Here is a 13,889-nt window from a genome sequence, read left to right as displayed (position 1 = left end):
TTATCCCCCTGAACCTTTCCAACTGGTACCTTTCAAGTTATTTTACCTTCCGTCTGTAACTTGCAGTTTCACCATTTAAAGTTAACCCCGTGATCATAGCTGTAGTTTCGTATCTTTTTTCCCATGTGCATTTCGGTGACAACATACATCTTTCCAGTTTAAGTAATTATCATTGTAACAAATAATTTCATGTGTGTTTAGCAACACACTTGGGCATATAGAAATTCTTATTTCAAAAAGATTTTTAAAGAGAGTAATACATTTGTTGGCTTTATTGTAAATTCAAGATGAAATGCATAAATTGTAACAATCCCTGGTATAATTTGTTTTGTCTTGCAGTGCGTATAATTAACATCTGTAAAGTCTTCGTGTAGTTGCACGTTTTCTTTGTTGCACCGTGAATATCAACTACAACGAATTAAAAAAAATGACCATTCATCTAGGCCTAATGTGCGAGTTTCCTTAGCTTGTGATGGATTTCGTTGACGTCAAGTTGTCTTTCAAGCGGCATTTAGATTAAACCCCACCGTCATAAAGAAGTAAAGATGTATGGACAAAGTTAATCATAGTCACACCGTCGACATTCACACTCTGCGATCGAGATTAATCCTTGACATTTTGACCAAGTCATGACATCGAATGTCTTATTTTCTCGCAAAGATGAATCAAAATGTCCGATTTATCAATAACGTAGTTTCAATTTGATTAGATCACGCTAGATGATAGTTTTCAGTCAAGTACACGCTCTGTGACCATCTCTTGCATCATTGGTGACGCTATTTGACGTCCGTGATAGCCCGCTGTCCGCAAAAAGCCCAACAATGTGTCGACTGAACGGTGTGTGTCCGTCTGATGACGTCACATGCCATAAATAAAACTGCGTTTTGATGGTGTTCTTATGTTAAGATCATATCTAAGGTCGTTTGTGTGCTGATTAAATAAACGTAAAATAGTCGCCATATTTTTTTTGAACTTTCCTTATCTTTTTTTACACTATCTTAAAGAAGTTAAGATGCCAGTTCGTTAAAAAAATAAATAAAGAGTCAGTTTCCTAAAAAGAGCCCTTGATACAACGTACCTACTAGTACTAATATTACTGGTAATTTAGACTCCCAAATTGAGTTTTATACCTTTCACATAAAGGGAGGAACATGCAAATATTTGAGATACTTTCAAATAACCTCATATTAAACCATGTTTCTAAGGTAACTGAAACTGGGCTGCGATTTATAAAAGACCAAATTAATGAATGCTAATTAATCACAAACTAATCAATGTTTTATTCTCATGGTTGTTAAATATTATTGTGGACACATGAGTAGTTGTATAAATATGGTACTGTCTAAGTTTTGTTCTTTATTAAGACTGAAAATATGACTCTGTCGTACGTTCTTTTGTAAAACGCAGATTTACATATTTTTGGTCCATTCTGTCTCATAGAAAACTGCATATACATCTGCAATACGATGTTATGCAAATTACATGTGTCTATATGCAAGGACCACCATATATTTGCTCAACAAATACAGAAAGGAAACGAAACAGGCTGCCAGGCGTACAGACAGACTGACAGACCAAGCCATTGTGCTAATGTGTTTGCTTTCAGTCTGTTCAGGAGATTGAAGTACACACCGAGATCTGTATTCAAATTGGAATGGTTGGAAAGTCTTTATATTCAAATTTGGTCGTTGCAAGAAGAAATCAACCGTGCGTCAGCAAGTTTGACAATCTAGATGTTTTTTTAAATATTGGTATAAATTTAATTTCTTGCCTATATGCTCCTTTCTGGTTGTACGTGTAACGTCTATAAATTAAAGAAATACGATGGTTTTCTGTAATTTCATATCGCCGCCTGACTAAAAATCAGGAGTTATCTTTGCATGTTGGCAAAGAGGACATTTGCTTGGTCTCCTGTGCATTGTCATTTGATTCAAAAGTACTTATTTCATGTACAATGTCAACTTGACCAAGTACATATAGAATTTTGAGGACAGACTCGGCCTTTTTTTTAAGATGTCTCAACTTGAAGTTAGATGGGAGTCTATTAAAACAAATAAGAGGTTATAAAGGACAAGCATACATTTACATTGTATTATTTGTAACTTGTTAGGTTATACTATTATATGGTTGTTAATATTGTATGGTTTTTAAATGATTATGTTCTGACAGTGTGGGGTTCTTGCATGGTTTGTACTGATATTGTATTGTTGTTGCTTATTATATTCATTAAGGAATAAGGAATTATTCTTTGAGTATTATGAGGTGATATTTTCGGTCGGGGCGTGGTCAAATCCAATAAAGCCCAAAGGGCTTTATGATAGATTTGACCACGCTCCGACCGAAATTATAATCTCATAATATTCAAAGAATGATTCCTTATTACTTATATTTATATTTTTTCCAATTTGTATACATTAAACAACATTAATAAAAAACCATTATTTTTTCTATGTAGCACATGCTATGTATTACTACGCGGCGTAGCCAATACCGATTTTCGTTTATACTATGAAACACGCCCATTTTGTGTCACGGGTTTCAGGGTTCAAAATTATTTCGTTGTGCTATCACAGACAAAGACAGTTGAAAATGTAAATATTAGTTGTTACTTGTAAGGTCTGTCAGGACGTTACCTAGGGCATTATAGTTATGAAATGTTAGGTTCTGGTATTTTATGATTGTAACTCTGTGCTTGTAACTTTCTAATACTGTAAGGTTGTAACTCGTTATAGCTTCTGGTTTTGTAAGGTTGTAACTTGTTAAGTTTTGGTATTGTAAGGTTGTAACTTGGTAGGCCCTGGTTTTTTAAGATTGTTCCTTGTTAAGTTCTGGCATTGTAAGGTTGTAACTTGTTAGGTTCTGATCCTGTAACGTTTCTAGCTGTTATGTTCTGGTATTCAATGCTATTAATTGTTGGGCACTGGAATACTGTAAGTTTACTAGTTGTTGGAATCTGATATCATGTGGTTGTTCTCTCCTTATTTTGTACGATTTGTGGTTTATGGATGTTTTACAGACCATTGTTGTTATCTTCTGACTTTAAAAGCATGACTTTTTGGGCGTAAAAAACATGAAACGAGACACTGAAACTGAATGAATTATAAAAATGAAAGTGAAATGCCTATAAAAAGTAACAAGTACCTCATACATTATATCAATCAAAGAAATTCTCAAACGGATTAAAATTTTTGTGACTATACGTGTGATCCGTCGTGGGAAATCTGCCCAAATTCGGAGACGGTCACAGACGTATGACGTCAGAGAATAATCACGATGCGGATCAAATATATCCTGTGGTGAGGCTGTATATACAAACGTTGTTTATCAATAACTTTTACGTAATGTATAAAAAAAATTGAAAACCTAGTTTGTAAAAATTTTAATATGCGAACCATTGATGAATAAGTGATGAATAAGTGACAATTTTGGACACACCCAAATATGTTTGGAACACGAAGCTTCAGAAACTAGTCAGTTAAGAAATGAATCTAATATAGCATAATATGTTGGTTAATTTTATACATTTCTAATAAATTCATGTTATCACTTGACAATTTGGGGTTAATTATAGAAAGTCTACATCCGGTGTAACGAAGAATTTTGACCCGGGTTGAAAATTGACCCGGGGGTCATTTTTCCACGTTGAATAATGAGACGAAAGGTGTTGAATAAAGACCCTAATCCGTTGAAAATTGACCCGCATCGTGGAATTTTGATCATGAAACCGGTTCAAAATTCAACAGCAAAGAAGCACAAAATAACGAATCAATATTATAACTTGAGTTTATTTAATTAAAAATGATCAGTTTATACATATTTATTCTTTATATTTATATGTTTCAACGGGGGGGGGGGGGTTAAAAATGAGACTTTATAAATGAATATTTTTTAATTTACATATCATCACTTTAAATATGTTATAACTATTTTATTCATAATAAACTTTTCGCGTATAATTGCTGTTTTGTGTGATATCTATATATTTCTGAAAAGAATATATGTTTTTTAAGAATATTTGTATATGTCACAGGATTAATTATTTTAGTAAATTAGTATTCATATTTGCGTTCACTTATTTCAACATTTCATGTTTTCATTTCCCATTGTTCATTTGTTTACATTCACACCGCAGGCACGTAGCATCAGGGGGGGGGGGGGGGGGGGGCAGGGGGGGGGGGTCTGCCCCCTCCCCCCACTTTTTCTCGCAGCAACTAATTTTTTAACATTTACATATAAAAAATTGAATTATCATGGAGTGCCCCCCCCCCCCCACTTTTTTTGGAGGCTGTAAAAAATTGATATGAAAATAGGGAAATTATTATTGAAACTGAAGTTATATACTACGCAAGCCCCCCCCCCCCCCCCCCCGTAGTTTTTGTATTTTGTATTCACACCTATCAAGCCAATAACAGTGTACAAAATGATGATATGCTAACACGTACTCTTCATGAACAATGCTATAGTAACTATATCTTGAAAGCCATTTTTTTAAAATTTTATTTGTTACGTAGTTACTAGGGTATAACTAAATATCATTAAATCGCTGATTTTTTTTTAGGCATAAACAATTCTGCTTCATGGAATCTGTAGCAAGTTAGCAACCTAATTTTTGTACAGGATGACAATAAAATAATTTTGCTTTAATAGTTTCTAAATTGCTTTGATTACAAAATTGTATCATAAATACTAACAGTAATTGTTTTCGTCAATGAATAGGTAAATTGCATTTTTTGAGTAGAAATATGTAGAAGAAGATCATACAGCAGCGTTGGAGTAGATGGTTGACCTTCCTATCACAGCCACCTACATCATTAATTCAATTTAAACGTGTTTTATTGAACGGAATGATCAAATTTTTGAATGGATTGAATAAGAGTCATAGCCTATGTAAACCCTTTCAAACATACAAGTCAAGAAGAAATTATCTATAGTCATAAGAATATAGTATTACAAGTTTACAGAATATTATTGATATTATGTGCATACAAGACAGGGGGTACTTGAATATTAAATAATTATCTGAATATTTATCATATATGATTGTATGACTTATTGTTGGTATACATGTACATGTTGACTCACACCTACATTAACAAACCTATCACCTTCATTTATACTTGCAGGGATACAAACATAAGAATGACATTTTCATGATCCAGCCCATTTGAAAAGAACAGTAAATAAAAGTGGACTATATATTAAGTAAATATACATGTATATTACTTAAATAGATTTAAACCGTGTAACATAAGAGAATCAAAAACGCTTTGGAGCTCTAATATAAATATAAACATGGGAAACAATTTTACAGTTTTATCAAAACTACCATAAAGTATATAGTTCATATAAAAAGGTACACTAATGTCAATAAGCTGTTTAAAAAGTTCGTCTCTTTGTTGAGTATATCTTGGATATCCAGGGGGAAAAAATCACATTTCCTTCAGATTCAGACCTACACTATACACATCGACTCCCATCCGTTTAAAAAATCCTTAAAGTAAGCTTTACTAGCTTTATTCCGTAATTGACGTAAAATAAATTAAAAAGAAAGATAAAGTTGATGAAATTTTCTTTCCTGCATGAGGATTATTCCATAATTTACATGTAGACGGAGCAAAGATATTGTAATAAGTATATATAGTGGTAGATAGTAAAAAAAACTCATTCGACCTAAGATTATATGTATGTTCAGTTAGAAAATATGATTGAATTCAATCTAACATATCTTGTGGTGCTAAACCATTTATAATTTTGGAGAATAAAATTTGTTTATGTTTATCCCTTCGAGATTATAAGGTTTCCAAATTAAGCTCACAATATAAAATGATTTTAGAAGAATTAACTCTAATCCCTGTCACTGTCCTGGTTGCTTCAATTTGTACATGTTTAAGCAATTCGGATTTTCCTTGATACAGCTGCTCCAAACAACATCACCATATTCCAGTCTAGATCTGATAAAAGCCAAATTTTAACAAGTGTTTATCTATCAATTGTATGCTAGAGTAATCTTAATATATTCAACTTTTTGCATGCATGCACTTTCATGTATAACATTAATATAATTAGATCAACCAACCTCCGACTGTATATTTAGCTGCAAACCTACTTTTTATTAAAAATGATAACATTTTTGCTTGCTGTATGCTATATGTTTTTAATTTCAGTTGCCTGTGTTTCTAATTTACTGGTAATTAATGGAATTGAAAACTCAAAATGATAGAAATAAATTGCATTTTTTTTTAAAAGAACTATGACTCTGCATATGCAGAAAATTGGATGGTGCTTCAATAAAGTTAATCCGACAAGTTTATGAAAAATTATTGTTAAGTATATATGTATAATACAGTATACATAAACAAAGATAAAAATATGACAACCATTCATTTTTTTTTTGTCAGGGATGCTGACTTCTTCAAATTAAGCATAGATATCTAACATTATATCATTTTGTCTTGATATAAATATATATACCCAATAAAACAGTATAGAGGTTATATTATCAATTATTAGAAAATACAACGCCAGGTGCATGTCGAATAGAGCTCTGTTGAATTGCCTTAAACGTGACAATAACGGGCAATTGATTTGTTAGATATATTTATCAGAGATTATGACAAGTTGAAAAAAATTCTGTCACATGAGGGAATGAAAACCATGTCATCTATGTCAAAAAGTATTCTAGCCCAACTCGCCTGTTCCATTCCGAAGCAATCGGTCATCTTCTTAGCTTTATTTACATAGTTTAGTAATAATAAATGGATATCATATTTTCAGTCTCAAAATTAAATGATTAATTGGACCCATCAACTTAAAAGAAATTAGCCCGTCCGCATATGTATCGGACAGTATGAACATTTTAGAACTAAAACTTTCAAATATGTGCATGATTGTACATTTAAACTGTGTAGATTAAGTTCCAGTTCAGATCAAAACTCTGAGGTTGGGGTCAATTCTCAACAGGATCAATTTTCAACGTGTCGATGTCATCAGATTTTAGAAAAATCTTTCTCATACCGTTGAAAAATGACCCCGGGTATAAATTTCACGATTTTGGTCTCAATTTTCAACGTTGAAAAATGACCCCCGGGTCAATTTTCAACCCGGGTCAATATTCTTCGTTACACCGGCAAAGCGGTCGCAGAAAAATGACGTCAGGACAGAGTCAATACGATTTCTTAAACAGTTTTTCCAATATCGCATACATTTTAATCTTGCGGTTAATTTTTATGCAGACTTGGTTATGATTGACCATTAGTGTTATTTTTTCCAGTACTTTGAGAAAACTTAATTTTGTTGGATCTCAATATGGATGTTATTTTCTTTTAAAAGAAATGAGATAGTTTTATGCATCATATTCGAAATTTTTTATGAAACGATCGAGATTTCAGAGATATGAATATATATCTGCCAGTGACAGCTACCGAACAATTTCTAAGACGGCAAATAAAACACATATTAGATTCAGTTAGAAACTAATGTTAGAAGAATATTTTCTTTTCAAATACGAAAACTGTATATCTGTCTTTTACTAATTAACAATTTTTAATTGCCAATGAGTCCATGACTAATTAGTCATGGACTCATTGGCAATTAAAAATTGTTAATTAGTAAAAGACATATCTAAGCACAATATTTTTTTACTAATTTTTTTAGATCTGTAAAAATAAATAAACTTTATTCATCTTTAGAATAACATTCAATGTAAAATATTTATAGGTTTCCTAATTAAATATTAGACTAATTACATTCAAGCTGCAATCGTTGGACATACATGTACTTTCGCAGTGGGTTTTTTTTTTCTTCATTTCTAGGTCACACTAAGGCCAAATATCTAAAATTTTAGTACGTAAGTACATGTAGATATAGTATAAAGGCTGTGGTCCTAGTGATCCATCGATGCTGAAGAGCCCTGTAGTTACATTATAATTGTGAAAAGTAACGCATATATAATATTATATTAATAGTGCCTGTTTGGGAGGGTAACAGTTGAAATTGACACCAATTTACTGGAGCTGAAGGGAGGATGACAATGGTTTTCGAGGGGTGTCAATTTCAACTGTTATCCTCCCAAACAGGCACTATTTATTTTGTTATGCTGAATGTCTTAATTTTAAAGAAAACATAACTGCTTTTAGATAGGAATAACGTGAATTCTAAGGCGAACCGTACGCGCATGATTTTCACGCATGTAACAGTTCGTAATGTTACCTGTTCCTAAGTGCGTTGCTAACGCTGAGGGTAATAGAACAGATTATGAACTGCGTCTAAACCAATCAGATTTCAGTATTTAACATGAAAGTATAGCAAACGTGTATGTTGCCCGCAGGAATTGCCATCAATATAAAGAAAACAGAAAACTAACAAGTAAGCGGTGGACAGGCATACACACAGACAAATACATATAAAAGAAAAATGAATAAGAACAGTAACAGATTGACAGACAAACAAACAGACAAATACATATTAATACAAAAGTTTCCTTAGGTTTCAGGGAATCAATTATACACACAGTTTTACTTTGAATTGGAATGGCAACAACTCTTCCAAATATTACATTCAATAAACTAACAATCTAAGTAATAAATTAGCTCCCCATTCCTTGATTTGATTATGAGGTCCTTTTACGGGTACATTGATTAAAATTACTTACACTGTCGAATAACAAGAATTTCTGTAACTTCTCATAGTCGTCTTTTCATCTTTGTAATTAGCAGAGGAAAACAATTTCCATTTCTCCTATATCAGTACATTGCCATTTAATTAAAAACTACTGATATAGGAGAACTTGAAACTGTCTTCCACTCGGCTTACAGACAGATTATCAAGAAATGCAGAGCATATATTTAGTTTTACAAAGACGCCATCAACAGGCACCATATTTCTATCATTTGATTTTTAGGTCACCTGAGTCATGGGGCCAATACGGCCACATAGTGAAAATGTATAGATTTAATAGTTATACTATTGTCTTCTGTACTATCACAGTCGTAAGATAAAGTCGTGCATTGATATTATGTTCATAATGTCGTGATATTTAATTGTGAAATTCAATGCCCAGGCCATGGGTGAACATGTATCTTTACATGGGTCTTTGCTGTGTGTCATACATTGACAATTTTAATTTTACTTTAATATCCAGTGCATTGTATTCTTGTCCTGTAGAAACAAGCTTTATGCATTTTCTGTGCATTCAAAATGAAATGAATATTATAAATGATTGATCGTTAAAGGCCTGCTTGTTTCTTATTACTAAAAGTTTACAAATTTTGCCGCCTGGAGTCTGAACCCAAACACCCCAACCCATTTTCATGAGTGTTTTTGAAACATGGAATAATAAAAGCGGTGTAACAGTCTGAGGAGTCTCCGATTTAATGGAAACATGAGACGCCTGACATCTCAATCTAAGGGATATGGGTCTCAGACAGGTGACTGTCAACGCCCGTGAGCCGCTTGCTTTATATTAAATTCGTAAAAGGAAATGTAGTTGCATTACAATTAACACACAATATATCTCTATAAAAAGTGGCTTTTAATGACACAGTGATAATAACGAGGCACTAATAGTGTTTTAAATTGGAGTTTTTATGTTTCTCGATCTTTACAATGGTTATCAAATATTTCTTGTGGTGAGGATGTATAAAATTGTTTATCGTCAATGTTGTTAATTATTGTCCGATCAGTTCACATGCGAAAGTCTTTCTTGTTGGCCTTCATTATGCAAATCGTTGATAAAAGTATGACATCAATATCAATTTGTTTTGAACACGCCCAACAAGCAAATCAACTTTGTATCTACGTTAATTTTCAACGCTGACATGACGTTGGAAAATATTCTGACGCTGATCCTTCAATAGTTTGTGGCATTAAATTTACGTTGAAAACGTGTTAGTTTATTTCTTCCTTCAAGGCTTACCTTGCAACCGAACAAGCAAATTAAAATGCAGCACCATATTTTAATAGTGTTAACTGAAAAAAGTTTAAAAATTAACTAATTTTCTATTTGTCCTAAAATTCTCGTCTTTCTGGCTTACATATAAGCAATTAAAGCAAAACCAGGGAATTTTCTATACTATATTTTTTATAAACCTTTTACCAGAACTAAAATTCTTTGATAATAAATTTTGAGATGTACGCTGTAGTATACATATGATGAAACTCCGTTATCAGATAAAACGTTTTGCAGTTGCAAATGTTTGTTTTCAGTGTTTAATTTAGTTTACGCTATAACCTTAACTATGGTTAAAAAATATATAACATATTCTAAAAAGGATCATGAAATTACCCGCCGGGCCTTCCTTACAATTTTAAAGATGAAGCCATGAACGAAAGCTAAGAAACAGTCTAAATATTTAACAATAAGCTATAAAATAAAAAAAATTATATTCTTAAACAGAGCAGTTAGAATTGGCATAAAATTGTCACAGCTATCAAATCCTCTTAAACTGTATAATCACACTTTCTTTAAAAGATATTTTTTATTTATTTGAATCTTGTTAGCTATATGCTAACTTTGTTAGATCTATATTCAATCAGAGACATAAATAGCATGTTATTAATGATTTATTCACAAGTGTGTGATTGGTTTAATTCTATTAATCGAATCTGTGCTTATATTTCTTAATATAAATTACGAATTTTATGAGTCATACTAGAACTTGTTTGACACATGACCATCCATAAAAAGGCAACAGACATGCCACATACTTTTATTAGAAAATAAATCCCAAAATGCAGATAAATGCAAACTTGAACATATGTTTTCCTTTAAAATCTGAAAAACAGTGACTAATGGTGTCAATGTAGTAATAGTATTGGAGCACAGCTCAGTCAGTCATAAGAACTTTTTCTGTTAGTTTTCTTTATTTTCGGAAAAATACTTTCAAATATATAGACAGTAGGCATGCAAGAGTGCATGTGAACCCATCGTCATAATTAAGTCGCGGATCTGTGCCCACTCCACTTCCTTCTTTGTTGGAGTAGAATGGACAAAACCTGTTAATGTGAACTATGAAAGATAACTCTAGATGGGAAACTCTCGCTGTTAATTTTAAGTTTAATGAACCTATGAATGAGACCAATAAAAATCGATGTATGTCTGTTTAGAGCAAAGTACGCGTAATCTTTAATAGTAATGATCCGATCTAGAAACGTTCCCAAAGATTAAAGTGGTTCGAACTCACGGTCCTCCCAACTCCATTGAAGACAAAAGCTCCACCAACTTGGCTTTACAATAGGTTAGTCCTGGGAGAAATCTGGCAAGAGCCCTGGAGCTAATTAACCATTATTATACTTTTATTTTAAATACTGAAATCTGATTGGTTTAGACGCAGTTGGTAATCCGTTTTATTATCCTCAGCGTTAGCGACACACTTGGCAACGGGTAACACTATATAAATAGTGCCTGTTTGGGAGGGTAACTGTTGAAAATGACACCCCGAGAAAACAATTCGTTGTGTTAACCGTTGCCAAGTGTGTTGCTAAGGCTGAGGGTAATAGAACGGATTACCATCTGCGTCTAAACCAATCAGATTTCAGTATTTTACATGAAAGTATAATAAAACGAATTGTTACATGCGCGTAAATTATGCGCGTACAGTTCGCCGTAAAATTTATTTCATTTCTATACAAAAGCAGTAAAATTTTCTAAAAAAAAATAAGACATTCAGTATAATAAAATAAATAGTGCCTGTTTGGGAGGGTAACTGTTGAAATTGACACCCCTCAAAAACCATTGTCAACACCCACTTCGCGTCGGTTGACAAAGGTTTTCTCGGGGTGTCAATTTCAACAGTTACCCTCCAAAACAGGCACTATTTATATAATAACATCATTTAACAACATTTGATATGGAATCATTTTTATTCGTGGAGGTCAATGTTCGTGGGTAGTCAAAATTTTCCTGGTTCATGGGGACGTAATTTCGTCGATAGAAATTTCTATTTCGTAAGTAAATATAAAACAAAAGGTTGTATGAACGTTCGTGGGGATGTCAATTCGTGGTTTTAGTATTTGTGAAACTTTTACGAAGTACAATGAAGCACGTTTCCTGACATCGACCTATGTCCTTGACCTTTCATCTGACTAAATGTGATGTCTTCTATATCTGATATGGTAAAAAAGACAATGAAAAGTGAGATGTTGCTAGAAAGACCAAGGGTTTTGAAAATAAGAAATCTGCACAAATTTATGTCCCTTTCTGAGGATGTATAAAAAAGATAAAGTATGGCCTGGTCTGGTCAAGCCCTTCACAAGACATTTCCAGAGAATATAGGCACCATACATCCTCTTTTCTAATGGCAGAGATTAACAGAAATACTCACCCAAGTACACGTACTGTCAATGCTACATGTATAGCACACAACTGTGCCCCAAAAGCTCATAGTGATGCTAGTGTTTGTGACAAAATATACGATGTCTTAGCTCATCGGTTGTTTTTATAGACAAATACTCTTTTGACTATTATTGCCAAGGTGCTTATTACCAATATTTGATTTACTCGGACGTTTGAGTCATTGCAAAAGATTTTTTGTTTTTTTTAAAATTGATATTCGATATTACATCACAATACGTAGAAAAGAACGTCTTGTGACAGACTGTTGTGCTTCGTCAACTGAAAAAAAACAGTATTAAAGTAACATTTCAGTGTTACAAATACTTACTCTTCTTTGGGGAAATTAGTATTTTATTAGGTACTAAGTATGTGCATATACTAATGAAATACTCATGAATACTAATGAAGAGCTCATTCATTAAAAATCAAAACCTGTTTGACATATTATCATTATGGCTTTTGCATAGAAGCTTGGACATATGGTTTTTGGTGTACCAGTAGCGGAGCGCTTTACATCCGCAACAAATATAGGCCCGTAGGCCTTAATGGTAACCATATTTACGCATAGTATGATACAGACCTGTCAGTGATCTATGTTTTACACTTTAAACATCATAATGCTGTCAACTGCATTTTTTCGTTAATGTTGCATGGATAGAGGGGTGGCAGATATATGAACAGTATTCCAGATATCTACATTGTACAAATAAGGGTTTTACATGTATATATATGAAGCACTGTCCGTTGCATTATCAAATTTGGTCATAGAAAAGGAATGGATATCAAGATGAGAATGACAAAAAGAAGGGTGTTATAGAGAAGATGGTGGGTGATGTGTCTTATACATGTACATGTACTTGTATAACGTCCATACTCCTCTGAGTTCTCTTTACCCAGAATCAAGAGCTAGTAAACAAACATTTCAAAGTAGACTTTTTCCTACCTGATTAATAGATATCCCTACATTAGAGCCCGCAATCTAATTAAAATCAGGTTCTCTGATCCGCTATCCACGAGCGGATCAAAGAAACTGATTTTTATATAATAATGAAACCACACGCAGTGGATTCTAATGATTTCCTTCCTCATATAACCAACATATAAAGAGAATTAAAACTTTTCTTTCGAAGCCCCCCGTGTTTATGATTGCTTCAAAATTCTCCAATTCATTATTCAAATTCATTATAAGGAAATAGGCTACCATATTTTGTTTAGTAGTTTTCATGAATGAAAAAAGAATTGGCAACGACACCAAACGGTGTGAGGGAGAGACGACTTTAGGTATGTTGATAAAAACCGGTTATATTTTTGTAATTTTATTACTTAATTTTGTTAAAAAAAAAACCCCATGTATTGGAAAAGCTCATACAGTATAAGTTGTATGACACAGTTATACTATTATCAGCTAAAGCAAACGTTTTCCCAACCTCCTTGTAATTTTATGTACATTTCTTCTATTGTGAATATATGCAGGTGCTTAAACTTTACTATAGTAACATGCTGCCCTTCTGATAGAAACAAAGTGTGCTGATGAAAACCATAGACCCACACTTCTTCC

This window comes from Crassostrea angulata, chromosome 10 (genome assembly GCF_025612915.1).
Source record: "Crassostrea angulata isolate pt1a10 chromosome 10, ASM2561291v2, whole genome shotgun sequence".
NCBI lineage: Eukaryota > Metazoa > Mollusca > Bivalvia > Ostreida > Ostreidae > Magallana > Magallana angulata.
The sequence above is the reverse complement of the archived record's forward strand: the minus strand, read 5'-3'. Positions refer to the sequence as shown.